Below are 13,994 nucleotides of genomic sequence, written 5' to 3' on the forward strand. Positions count from 1 at the left end.
CATTCATTTTTATTGATTCACTGGAGAAGTCATAAATCAGATGACCTATTTCATCTGTATTTAAAATAAATCTAGCCTTATGTCATCATTCAGGCCCATTCACCAGCAATTTAAATGTAAAGATATTAATTTACTGAAATTGACACAACAATAAAGTCCATTAAAAAAGAGCTTGAAGTACTTGCAAAAAAACTCAACAATAAGCAAGTATGAAAGCTAACAGGATAGATATTTGCTACCCAGAACATACTAAAATGATACAGTATTTAGAAAGTTTTAAATAGCATACTGAAAAAAATAGTATACTGAAATATCTTCTAAAGACTTACTTGATTTCAGTAATATTCACAGGCAAGCAAAGACTACAAGGGAATGAAAATGCAAACCAGCAGTATCACTGCCTCAATATATACCATCAAGAGCTCAATATATACCATCAACAGAAGTAATGCTGACAGAACAAGGCATCCTGATAAGAACTTTCCAAAATCACAGCCAGAAATGCAATTTTTAATCCTGTTGTTTACAGGTGAATATAATAACACTCCTGGGAGAAATCTAAAGCCAGGTATTTAAATGAACAGTGCTTCTTGTAAATGGAATAGTCTATTTTGAAAATAAAGCTTAGTAATAAAAAAAATAGATGTATACATAGAGGTAGATTTCTAAGACATCTAGCACACCAGAGCTGTTGAACAGTACTAGAAATCTCAATAAGGTTATCTCAGCACATGGTGCTCAATTTTAAGGGATTTGAACTTAAATTTAGGATAAAATATTCTAAATATTTTATTTTGTTCTTTTTGTAGTCTAACACCAAAGACCACTTCTGAGTTCTTATAAAATGAGTTAGGACTTCAAAATTATAAATTCCAAAGTGGTGACTTTGAAAAATCATATCTACCAAATTGAATAAATTTGCAAACAAAGATGTTTGGAACTTTCTAGTGAGTATCACCCTCATACCCTGGTAGATTCCTTATTTAGTACACAAAATCAGACACTTTCAATTGGTTTCCTAACTTCTTTGCCTTTTTCAATAAACAGCCAAAAACTAATGTTTCACATGTCTTTCTTTGGATACGATCTAATAAATTATAATGCTTAGAAACATTATTTCATTTGGAATTGCTCAGTAACTTAAGAACATTCAAAATGTTTTACTCAAATTAGTGTGTATCTAGCTTGGAATTTGTCAAGATTTTCCAGAAAAAACAGAATATATTATATATGGGGGAGGGTATATATATATAGAAGCAGCAAAAATAAGGAGATTTATTATAAGGAACTGTCTTACTTGATTATGGAGGCTGAGAAGTCCCATGGTCTGCTGTCTGGTGACCCAGGAGAGCCAGTGGTGTAGTTGCAGTCTGAGTCCAAAAGTCTGAGCATCTGGAGAGCCAATATCCCAGCTCAAAAACAGTCAAGAGTGCCTAGGTAGCTTAGTCAGCTAAACGTCCAACTCTTGATCTTAGCTCAGGTGTTGATCTCAGGGTCGTGACTTTAAGCCCTGCACTGGGCTCCACGCTGGGTGTGCAGCCTACTTAAAAAAAACAAAAACAAAGACAACAGTCAGAGAGACCAAATGCTTCCTTAACCTGCCTTTTGTTCTTTTCAGACCTCCAATAGATTGGATGAGATTCATCCACACTGGGTAGAGCAATCTGCTTTACTCTGTCTACCAATTCAAATATTAGTCTCATGCAGAAACATCCTCACAGACATACCCAGAATATTTAACTAGATAACTGGGTACTCTGTGTTCCAGTCAAGTTGATATATGCAATTAATCATCACAATTTCCATAAGAAAATTACCTTTTAAAAGGTCAATTTATGTCTATAAACCCTTAACATTTCAATGAACTTCTACAGAAGCCTCTATTAGTCATCTATGGGAGTGTACTCATACACTTCATGAACTAAATATAATTATTATCCTTTTACTGATGTGGAAATTGAGGGTAAATAGCTTGCCCAAGGTTACCCAACTATTAAATGACAGGGTTGTGGTTCAAACTCCAGTCTGTTTAACATGAGCAACACCACCCTTAACCAGATCATGCTAACTAGCATGGAAGGAACATTTGAAGGGTTATATACTGGAGGCAGAAAGACAATTACAACCCTATTACATTGTGGATAGAGATCTTGGAATGATTTTAGTGCTTTTATGAAGAAGAACAAAAAAGACTATATATATATATCAGATGTTGTGTGGGTATGTATGAAGGAATGTAAGGAGCCAAGGGTAACTGAAGTTCTAGCTTGAATATCTTCTATTTCAACTACCCAAATTAATACATTTGATTCTCACCTAGGTAATAATACTAGCAGATTGCATCTTCCCAGAATAGGAGGCATAAAGGGTTGTGAAATCAGTGTCTTTAATTGATTCACAGAAACCATATATAGTACAATAATGAGAAACAGTCTTAATCCTAACAGATCTTCCTTTCTCTCCCAAGCTGGTAGACAGACACTGGCTCTTGCCAGACTGCTATCGTCAACATATTGAGTTGATGAGTTTGTAACAGAGGGAAACATGGAGGGATGAAGTTTAAGAAGTAATCCCCTCATTTATGATCTCTGGGCATATGGCTAGGAACAGGAGGAGAGAAAACATTGTGACTACTGACATTTGCCAGTTCTACCATGAATTTTGATAGAAAAATTCATTAACTTTCTTTCTTTTGAGATGTTCATTAATTGTTACCACCTTAATATAACAAAAAACTTTTCTTTTAAAAAAAACCCTCATTATTGGGAGTATTAAATCATTGAGAGACATTAAACTCAGCTAAGTCCCTTTAGCCAAGTACAAGAACCACACTGGCCAAAATGCTCTGAGTAAAGTTCATTAGTTAATCAGCCATCTTTCAAAAGCAAAGTATCTTCTAATTTCTTACATACTTCTTCAACCACGCCTTTAGCTTTTGACTTACAGGCAAAGCCCTGCCAATACTTAAGAGAAACTACTAGAAGGGAAGGCTGAGTTTGGGAAGAGGGGCCTTAAAGCAATGATTATCACTTTCCTGGCTAACTGTTCCAGGTGCAGTTGTGGAATTATAGAGTTGCACAGCTAGGACATTTAGAAGAGCAATAGTGACGTGGCCCCCTTCCATCTTTGGCGGCTCTTAGTTTATTAACATTTTTTTTAAATGCCAAAGAGTTATAATACTTGAAGTATAGCATGTCTACACTTATGACTTTTAATGCAGAAATACAGTACAACATAATTATACTATTTTAGAAGATAATTACATTTGCAAAAGTTACATATTCATAACACCTGACGGAGCTGGACTATCATTTAATCAAACACAAGCATGAAATTGTATGATGAAATTTATCATCTTGCAGTATGTTCGGTATATCCCATTTGGAGATCTACATTTGAGGCTCTTCACAAATGTGGGCCTCAAATAAATGGTGTCTCAGGTTCCCATTAGGGCAGGTAGGGCCCAACTCATTTGACCCAAGAAAACAGTTCACAAATAGACCTCTGACTTAGTTGGCAAATGATACTGTTTCTGAGACACTCCTGCCCCTTCCTACCAATTCTCTTCCAAAGAAACATTTTATGGCATATTTTGAATGCTTATGACTTAGGAAGTTATATAACTGGGCTCCTGTGGGAATGACCCAGGGTGCTTTATTCTTCACAGAAATTTATTTTGACCCCACAACACATTCGTTTCTGCAGAACCTCTGCAACAGTCCCAGCTGGATGCTGAAGTCACACAGATTTGGGTTCAACTTCTGCTCCGCCATGACTAAGTGACCTTGAGGAATTACCAGCCACTCTGAGCCTGCATCTCAACTGTAAAATAAGGATAATAATAGTCCTTATTTCATAGGGTGGTCTGAAGATGAAATCAGTTGCTGCAAGCAAAGCCCCTAGTATTCAGCCTGACACCTAGCTGGTACTCAAGAACAGTTAATCATAGTTATTGTTATTCTTTTCCCAGAGTTATACCCAAATTTTCCAAGCAGCAGAGATCTTGTAGAAGATACAAAAAGTGAAACAAACTTTTTCTTACTATTTTTTGATATCTTTAATGTTTCAGATATTTTACTTCTTTATGAAAAGGGCATTGAAGGCACGAGTAGCACCGAAGAAAAGTTAAATGTAGTACCAAACTCGACCTCCAGATGTCAGTATGAACTCAACTGATTGAGGCAGTTATTATCAAATAAGATGGTTGCGGTTCCTCTACTCTTAGGCATCAAATACAATTACAAATGCACAGTAACTATTCTTTGATTTTAGAAAGGTAATAAATAGATCAGCTTCTCTGACTTCAGAAAATATTTCACCATAAAACTAGTATTGAAAAAGTTGGACACCTTTAACCACAAATAAAAATATGGACACAGGGTTATATTTAACACTGTTCTTGGATAAAAATTATTTATGTGATTGTGATACATAGCCTATGGGTCTTCAAAAATTATTCAAGAGTATCAGAGGCCATATCTAAAATTTTCTACATTCTATGGCTGTGCAGTGCATAGAGCCATTTTTACTAAAGAGGTACTTCAGGTCTATGAAAACCATGTTGATCACCCTATACAGTGGCTCAGATTGAATACAGGTGTTACTATAGAAACTTCAGGAAGAAGTCTGCTCTTAGAGGTCACTGTTGTCCATTTCATTCATTCAATAAATACTTATTGAGCACCTACTATGTTTCAAGCAAGTTTTAGCTATTGGGAATACAGCTGTGAAGAAAGCAAACAAAATACCTGCCCAGGGGTTTGCAGTTTAGAAATGAAAGATAATAAGCACAATAAACAACAAAAACATCGTGTATTAGAAAATAATAATTTCTACAAATCAAAGAAGAGAGGAAAACCTTTGAAATGTAGGGGTTAACGTGGGCCATCCTGAAAGGTGACATGTAAGCAAAAACTTGAAGGGACTGAGGGAACAAGTCAACTAGCCCTGGGGGACAGGAACTCTGGGCAGAGGCATCTACAAAGACAAAAGCTCCAGGGACAGCAAGGCTAGTGTGGCTGGACCAGAGTGGGACTCCTGAGGATTTTTGGTAGTCATGACACCATTTGACTTATGCGTAAAAAGAACATCTTTTGTTTCTCTGCTAATAGACTGTAAGTGTGGAAAGGGCAGAAAGCAGTTAGGAAGCTTCTGTATTACTCTAAGTTAGAGACTATGGTGGTTTGGAGGAAGACTTGAGTGGAGCATCTGAAGGTTGGTGTTCAAGCAAGGATCTTGGGATGCTTCTGGTGCCTGGAAAGGCTTCCTAGGTTAAGGATGAAGCTGTTTTAAATTAAAATCCATTCTAAAATCCAACCCATTAACTAACCAACCAACCAACCAACAAATGAGCCCCCATAATCCTCTTATGCTAATGGATTGTTTTTCTGGAGCAGACTAGATTGATGTTACAAGAAAAGAAATCGTTTATTTCATAATAGTGCAAAAAGAAAAGTCAGAAAAAAGTGTCAGCAATCAATATACATAGAGCACAGTGGTTTTTATGGGAGACAAAAAGTACAAGGTTTTTTCTGACCTTGGCAAAAATATTGGGACCAGATTTCGCTCATAAAATAAAGAATTTTCAGGGTTCCTGGGTGGCTCAGTCAGTTAAGCGTCTGCCGTTGGCTCAGGTCATGATCCTGGAGTCCCAGGATCGAGTCCCACGTCCAGTTCCATGCTAGGCAGGCACTTCTCCCTCTTCTCCTCACCCTGCTTGTGCTCTCTCTCTTCCTTTCTCTCTCAAATAAATAAATAAAATCTTTAAAAAAATAAAATAATTTTCTATTTTCTCTGGAAACCTATTTTTTTAAATACCACACTTCTAGCAAAAATGCCAATTTATTGTGTTTTTTTAATAGACTTTTTTTTAAAAAGTGGTTTTAGGTTTATAGAAAAAATGGAGCAGAAAATACAGACAATTCCCATATACCTCCTCTTCCTTTCCCCTCCAAAGCATTTTCCTCTGTTATTAACATCTTGCATTAGCATGATACATTTGTTACAACTGACGAACCAGTATCCGTACATTATTTTTTTTTAAGATTTTATTTATTTGACAGAGAACACAAGCAGGGGGAGTGGGAGAGGGAGAAGCAGGCCCCCCCCACAGAGCGGGGAGCCCGATACGGGGCTCGATCCCAGGACCCTGGGACCATGACCCGAGCCGAAGGCAGATGCCTAACGACTGAGCCACCCAGGTGCCCCTATCCATACATTATTAACTACAGTCCTTAGTTTACATTCAAGTTCACTCTTTGTGTTGTGCAGTTCTATGGATTTTAACAATGTATAATATAATGTATCCACCATTACACTATTATACAGATTAGTTCCATTGCTCTAAAAATCCTCTGTACTCTACATATTCTTCCCTCCCTCCCTTCCCCCGAACCTCACCCAACAACTGATCTTCACTGTCTCTATAGTTTTGCCCTTTCCAGAATATTATATGGTTGGAATCATACAATATGTATGTGATCTTTTCAGACTGGCTTCTTTCACTTAACAATATGTACCTAAGGCTCCTCTATGTCTTTTCATACCTTGATAGTTCATTTAATTTTATTGCTGAATAATATTCCGTGTGTTGGGGTGACTGGGTGGCCCAGTTGGTTAAGGTCCAACTCTTGGTTTTGTCTCAGGTCATGATCTCACGGTTGCAAGATCGAGCCCTGTGTGGAGTCTGCTTGAGATTCTCTCTCCCTATGCCCCTTCTGCTCATGCTCTCTCTCTCTCTAAAATAAATAAATAAAAATCTTTTTTCTAATTTAATTTTATTTTGTTATGTTAGTCACCATACAGTACATCATTAGTTTTTGATGTAGCGTTCCATGATTCATTGTTTTCGTTTAACACCCAGTGCTCCATTCAGTACGTGCCCTCCTTAATACCCATCACCAAGCGAATCTTTTAAAAAAATTCCATGTGTGGATATGCCAGTTTCTTTATCCATTCACCTATTTGGCAATTATAAAAAAGTTGCTATAAACATTCATGCAGTTTCCTGTGTGGACATTTTTAACTCATTTGGGTAAATATGAAGGAGTACAAATGCTGGATTGCATAAGACTATGTTTACCTTTGTAAGAAACTGCCACACTGTCTTCCAAAGTGACTCTATCATTTTGCATTCCCACCATCAATAAATGAGTTCCTGTTGCTCCATATCCTCATCAGCATTTGATGCTGTGTTTTAAATTAGGTAGGAATCAACCATAATAGTGCCATATTGGGATAAAAATATATATATTTAATATATTTAGCCATCCTAATAGGCATGTAGTTGTAGCTAATTATTGTTTTAATTTGTAATTCCCTAGTGACATTTAATATTGAGCATCTTTTCCTATGTTTTTTTGCCATCTGTGTATCTTCTCTGATGAGGGGTGTGTGCAGATATTTTGCCCATTTTTTAAATGTTGAGTTTTAAGAGTTCTTTGTATATTTTGGAGACAAGTCCTTTATTGGATATATGTTTTGCAAGTATTTTTCTTAACATTGCCTTTGCCAGGGTAGAAGTTTTTAATTTTAATTAAGTCCAACTTAGCAAATATTTTCTTTCATGGATTGTGCTTTTTGTGTTATGCATGTAAAAGCTCATCACCAAACCTAAGGTTACCTAGATTTTCTCCTATGTTATAATTTAGCAATTTTCTTCCAGAAATTTGTTGGAACCTCTTATCTGCTGATGGCCTCCCTTCCCTCTTCTTCATCAGTCTGGCTTCTCTGAACAGAGTATTGAAAAAGATGGGAGATGGATCTTTTTTCATGTCCGCCATATTTAAAATCATTTTTGGTATTAAAAATTTATTAGAATTTGTATATTTATTTTTATCCCAACATGGCACTGTTATGGTTGATTCCTACTTGATTTAGTGTTTTAGTTGTTCTTGGCTAATATAGTTTATTAGTTGTTTCCTTATATTTTCTAGGGAAACAATATTTGACATCCTTTTTTAGAATTTATTCTTCTTTATCTCATTGCATCAAATACCTTCAAAATAATGTTTAAGTGGTAATGAAGGGCAACTTAATTTTTTCCTAACTTAGATGGGACTATCTCTGTTACATATCTGGTTATTTCTGAAAGACGCCCTCCATTAAGCAAAGGGATTTTCCATGTCTTTCTAGCTTCTGAAATGTTTCTCTGAAAGACACTGAATTTTAGCAGATGGCATTTGGTAGAAGATCATTTTTCAAAATGATTACAGAGCTTAATGTATCTTCTTTATCTTCTGCATTTGTCATTTTAATTCTATATTTCTCTTTTTCTCTATTTTCTTGATGTTCTTCTAATTTGCATTTTCAGCAGTGTTTATTCTGGTATTCGTTATCTTTATTGAGTGTTTAATACTGCTAACTCTTTTATTTTTAATATCTTGAATAACTTTTCTTTTTGTCTGATATTTTACATTTTCAAATTGAAGGATAAGTTTGAAACATTAAACCACTTTTCTGTTTCCTCAATTCTGTTTCAGTAGTGGTGATTTGTATGTCAGCTTTGCCACTTTTTTTGAGCGTTTAAAAAATTTAACGAAAATTTTATACAGTTTACTATACATAAAATATATATAACTAAGAATAAAAAGATATACAAAAGGTTCTGATATGAGTGTCCAATTCTTCCTTCCCATAGAACTGGCTGTAACTGAACCAGTGTGCTTAAAAGCAGTTTTTGAACTATAGATTTTAATTGTGTGTTTCATAATTTTTCATATTCTGCCTTATTTAGAAGTAAATTTTATTTTTGCACTTTTGGTAATGGTATCAACACTGTAAGTATATATTCATTCACTTAGCATTTTAGTTCCTGTTATGTCCAGATACTATGCTTCTGTGTTCCTGACTTTTCCCATCATCAGTCCTAACTAGAAATAGATTAACCAAAGTGGGCAATGAGGCAATTAGGTAAATTTCTGCCTTTGTATAGTGAGCCATCTTCAACCTTATAAATGAGGGAAACATTTTAGGAAATGGTAGAGCAACAATTTCTTAACTGGTTATAAAACACTTCTTACAATTTGCAAAGATTTATGTAAGTTGTTCTCTCTGCCAGCTATTTCAATCTCACCGGCTTGCACAAAATTTAAGGGACCTCCAAAAAATCTCATTAATCAAGATACATCATATGTTAGTGTAATATTTTTTGAGGTGGGGGGGGCAAAGAGAGAATCTCAGGCAGGCTCCATACCCAGTGCAGAGCCTGACGTGGGGCTCGATCTCACAACCCCAAGATCATGACTTGAGCCGAAATCAAGAGTTGAACAATTAACCATCTGAGCCACCCAAGCACCCCAGTGTAATACTTTTTATACAAAAAATTATGCAAAAAACTATGATGAACAAAATATCAAAATTTTAAATAAAGACAGGATCAGATTATTGATTTTTTCTATTGCTTTGGACTTCAATATGGCTTGAAATGGCACTGTTACTAATCCTGTCTTAATTTAAAATTCTGATACTTTTAATAATTTTGACTCAATTGAGTGTTTTGGTGCATGTCACCTTAAATTTTGTACCCAAGGCAATGAATGAGTGCCTCACTCATATCATCCTAGGCCCAGCCCTCCTCTTGTACCACAGTGTGCACAACTCACTGATTTGTAGAATCATGTGCCCTAACTTGACCCAGATTCATAGATAGACCAGGTTTTCCCCAGCATCCAACTCACCTAAGTTCACTTTTCTTTAAGATAATACTCTATTCAGGTAAACCAGACTGATGAAGAAAAGGGGAGGGAGGCCAACAGCAGACAAGAGATTTCAACAAATTTGGGGAAGACAGAAAGTAAATAGAGGAATGATGTCAGACGGAGGAGCAAGAGAAAACCAAGAGCTAGCACATGTAGACAGTCATGGTGTTAGTCTCAAAGAGGCTCAAGGCTTGGAAACTCCAGGGTAAGAGTTGGTTGTGGAGCTAAAATCATGGGCACTAATTCAAAAGTCTATATGCAGAACTATTAATACCCCCTTGCTTTCTCCAACCCAACACTTCATAGTTGCTATATTTCCCAAGCCCCAAACTGGAGGATATTTCTCTAAAGAAAGTCTGTGCCCCAGAAGCAAAGACCTCTACATTCTGGCATTTAGCAGCCTCTTACTGTATCAACCAACCACCCCCCTGCTGGCCATCTAAAAGCAAATCTCACCAGTTGCTATGGCTTTATGCCTGCGCATTCTCAAATATTTATGACCATCTTAAGACCACTACTTAAACACTACTGAGGTTAGTCTCCAAAATAAGAGACCAAAATAAACAAGCAGGAAATAAATGGGCCTGAAGAAAATAGAGATGGCCCGTGGAACAGAAGAGAGCCTAATGAGTCTCTTTGGGGATCTTATGAAAATATTTTATTCTGACAACAAGAACTGGATAATAGGAAAAACAAACAGCACTTTTTTTTTTCTTAATAAAAAGCGTTTGGACCTGAAAGCCATTATCTCCCAACAAAAAAATTAATAAAGGATTAGAAGATAAAGCCAAGAAAATATTCCATAAAGTAGAGCAAGGAGACAAAGACACATTTTTTTAAAGAAAATATGAGATCCAGGGGAATCTATGTAGGAAGCCAATCAACTCAGTAACGGGAACTCCAGTGTGAAAAATAGTAGAACAGAGTTTCCCAGAGATGAACATAACCACTTTTCATATAGAAAAGATCACCATGGGCCTGCCACAGTGAAAAATCAAAGTCCCATATGTTGGATCATTAGTATGAAATTTCAGGGGGAAAAATCTGGAAAAAAGGGGCATCTGGGCGGCTCGGCAGGTTAAGCATCTTCTTTAGCTCAGGTTATGGTCCCAGGGTCCTGGGATCGAGCCCTGCATCGGGCTCCCTGCCTCACTTCTCCCTCTGCCTCTGCCCTGCTGCTCCCCCTGCTTGTACTCTCTCTCTCAGTCTGTCAAATAAATAAATAAAATCTTTTTAAAAAATGGGAAAATGGAGACAGAGGGAGAGCTAGTTGAGGGTGGATTAAAACAATGAGAATCAAACAGTGAGATGCACACTGGCACTTGATTTCTTATCAAACTAGGTGCTAGAAAAATATGAAATAATATCATCAAAGCTATGAGGAAAAAACCATCTTCAACTTCAACCCCAAGATTTAAGTCCTCACCATTTATAGCCTGCCCAGTAAGAGCACTTGATCCCTGAGTAGATTTATGTGTATTTATAATTTTAAAAGTAGCCACCTTTTGATAACATAAGTAGAAAATGACCGTCGGGGGCACCTGAGTGTCTCAGTGGGTTAAGCATCCAATTCTTGGTTTGGCTCAGGTCATGGTCTCAGGGTCATGAGATCGAGCCCTGCATCAGGCTTGGGATTCTCTCTTCTTCTCCCTCTGCCCCTCCCCCCTGCTCTTTCTCTCTAATAAAAAAAAAAAGAGAGAGAGAGAGAAAGAAGTGACCAACAAACAGTGCCAAATCCACAAATCTAAGCTTAGTGAGTTTAATTTACGTTAAAAGGATGGGCAGTTAGGGAAAATTACTGGAGAGTAACATTAGCAACTGCTATATAAGTATTTATTTTTAAGGCTAGTTCTTCAGGCACAATTCTTTCTTTTTAGATATTACCATTTAAGTAGCTGTTGGTGCTATTCTAAATGTTGGTTTTTTTGTGACTAACCAGCAAGGATTTCACCCAGCATGGGAAAATAAAAGCCCAGATTTACACAATTCAGTTAACTGGAAATTCTTTTAGTAAAATAACAGAATTTTAAAAATTAAAATAGCAAGCACAAAATATACATCTACCCAAACACACCGCTTGAGAAGGAACTGGGCATCCGTTTTGTATATCTTCTGGGATCAAGAAGAAAAGGTGGCTAGAACCACATCCAGAGGTTTCTCTCTGAAGGTTTACAATATGCCCACCTTCATGGCCCCGTGAGCTCTTGCAGTGAGTTTGGGCAAACCGTCCAAACAGGAAGTCTGTGAAGCTTTGGTACCTGACATGCTCAAAGGAACCCATCTGCTCCCAGGTCGGTGGGGGCACAGGAGATAAGTCCCAACATCTGTATTTCAGCTTTATTTTATTGCTTACTAACATCCTCAACCTCTTCTGTGTTTCATACTTTCTATTTCTCTTCTGGTTTTAGTTATCCCCTATTACTTATTATTAACTTTATTGTCATTTTATATGCTTTTTATTATGTTTACTTGGACATTTTCAGTTGAAGTATGTTCTCTTAGCTATTTTAGTCTGTAGTTTTATAACCTGTATGTCCTATTTGCCACCTAAAAGTACAAAGTAATATCTCTTCTGCCAATATTCTTTATTTTTTAAGATTTTATTTATTTATTTGACAGAGAGAGACACAGTGAGAGAGGGAACACAAGCAGGGGGCGTGGGAGAGGGAGAAGCAGGCTTTCCACTGAGCTAAGAGCCCAATGCAGGGCTCGATCCCAGGACCCTAGGATCATGACCTGAGCCGAACGCAGATGCCCAACGACTGAGACACCCAGGCGCACCTCTTCTGCCAATGTTCTGATCAAACTGCTGGATGCCCTGTTTCACTAATGGTTAAAATAGCTTTCTTTCCTCCCAGGGATCCTCCTTCTGCAGATAATCCCCAGAAGTCTTTGTGAAGCATTTCCTGTCCAAAGGACTAACAATGGTTCTTCCTGCTTTGCCCCTAGATCTAGAACTTAGGCACAGCCCCCTAAGGCTATGGAACATCCCTACTAAAAGCTGATTTCTTGAGATTATTCTGAAGCTATGCTCAGAGAGGCTGAGCAGACCTTTTTGGCCACAACAGAAGCACTTGTCCCCAGTTGGTCCAAAGTGACTCCTCAGTTGAGCTTCTGCTTTCTTTACTGCCACAGGCACCTGTGTGAATTCCTGCCTGAGCTGCAGTGGTGGATGAACCTCATGCCCTCTACCTCTACACACTCAGGACTGTGAGGTGGTCCAGGGTGAATCGGGCCTGAGCTCTAATATTGCAGCTCTTCATGTTCACTTATCCTGATTCTTTCTCTCAGGAAGATGGCATCAGGACAAGATCCTCTGTCTATTGCATGTGGTAGAAAAGATAAAAGAGGAAACAGTACGGGTGATATTTGGCCACGCGCACCATGAAGAATTTTGCAAATATACAATGAAGAGCTCTGAACTTGAATTAAAATTTGAATGGCCTCATTTACTTTCCATGATAAGAGTGCATGGTTCATTCAGAAAAAAATTCTGACTAAAGAAAAACAAACATTGGTTAAGACAGAAATATCCATATATATTTTTGTTTTACAGAATCAGAGGGATCCAGGGGTACCTGCGTGGCTCAGTAAGTTAAGCAACCAACTCTTGATTTTGGCTCAGGTCATGAGCTCAGGGTCGTGAGATCAAGTCCCTTTGTCAGGGGACTTAAGATTTTCTCCCTCTTCCTCTGTCCCTCCCCCATCTCTAAAAAAAAATTTTTTTAGCCGATACTACATTGAGAAGTTATCAAGTTGGCATTGTTTATTACCAGGACACCTTTATTTTTTCCTTTTTTAAATTTAAAATCAATTTAATTAACATATGCTGTATTATTAGTTTTAGAGGTAGAATTTAGTGATTCATCAGTTGCATATAATACCTAGTACTCACTACATCAAGAGCCCTCCTTAATGCCCATCACCCTGTTACCCTATTCCCCACCCACCACCCCTCCAGCAACTCTCAGTTTGTTTCCTAGAGTTAAGAGTCTCTTATGGTTTGTCTCCCTCTCTGATTTCATTGTATTTTTCATTTCCTTCTCCTATGTTCATCTGTTTTGTTTCTTAAATTCCACATATGAGTGAAATTATGTGATATTTGTCTTTCTCTGACTGACTCATTTTGCGTAGCATAATACCCTCTAGTTCCATCCACATCATTGCAAATGGTAAGAGTTCATTCTTTTTGATGGCTGAGTAATATTCCATTACACACACACACACACACACACACACACACACACACACACACACACCCCACATCTTCTTTATCCATTCATCTGTCGATGGACA

This window comes from Eumetopias jubatus, unplaced genomic scaffold (genome assembly GCF_037043125.1).
Source record: "Eumetopias jubatus isolate StellerSeaLion01/CBP00866 unplaced genomic scaffold, mEumJub1_p1.0 scaffold_7, whole genome shotgun sequence".
Lineage (NCBI taxonomy): Eukaryota > Metazoa > Chordata > Mammalia > Carnivora > Otariidae > Eumetopias > Eumetopias jubatus.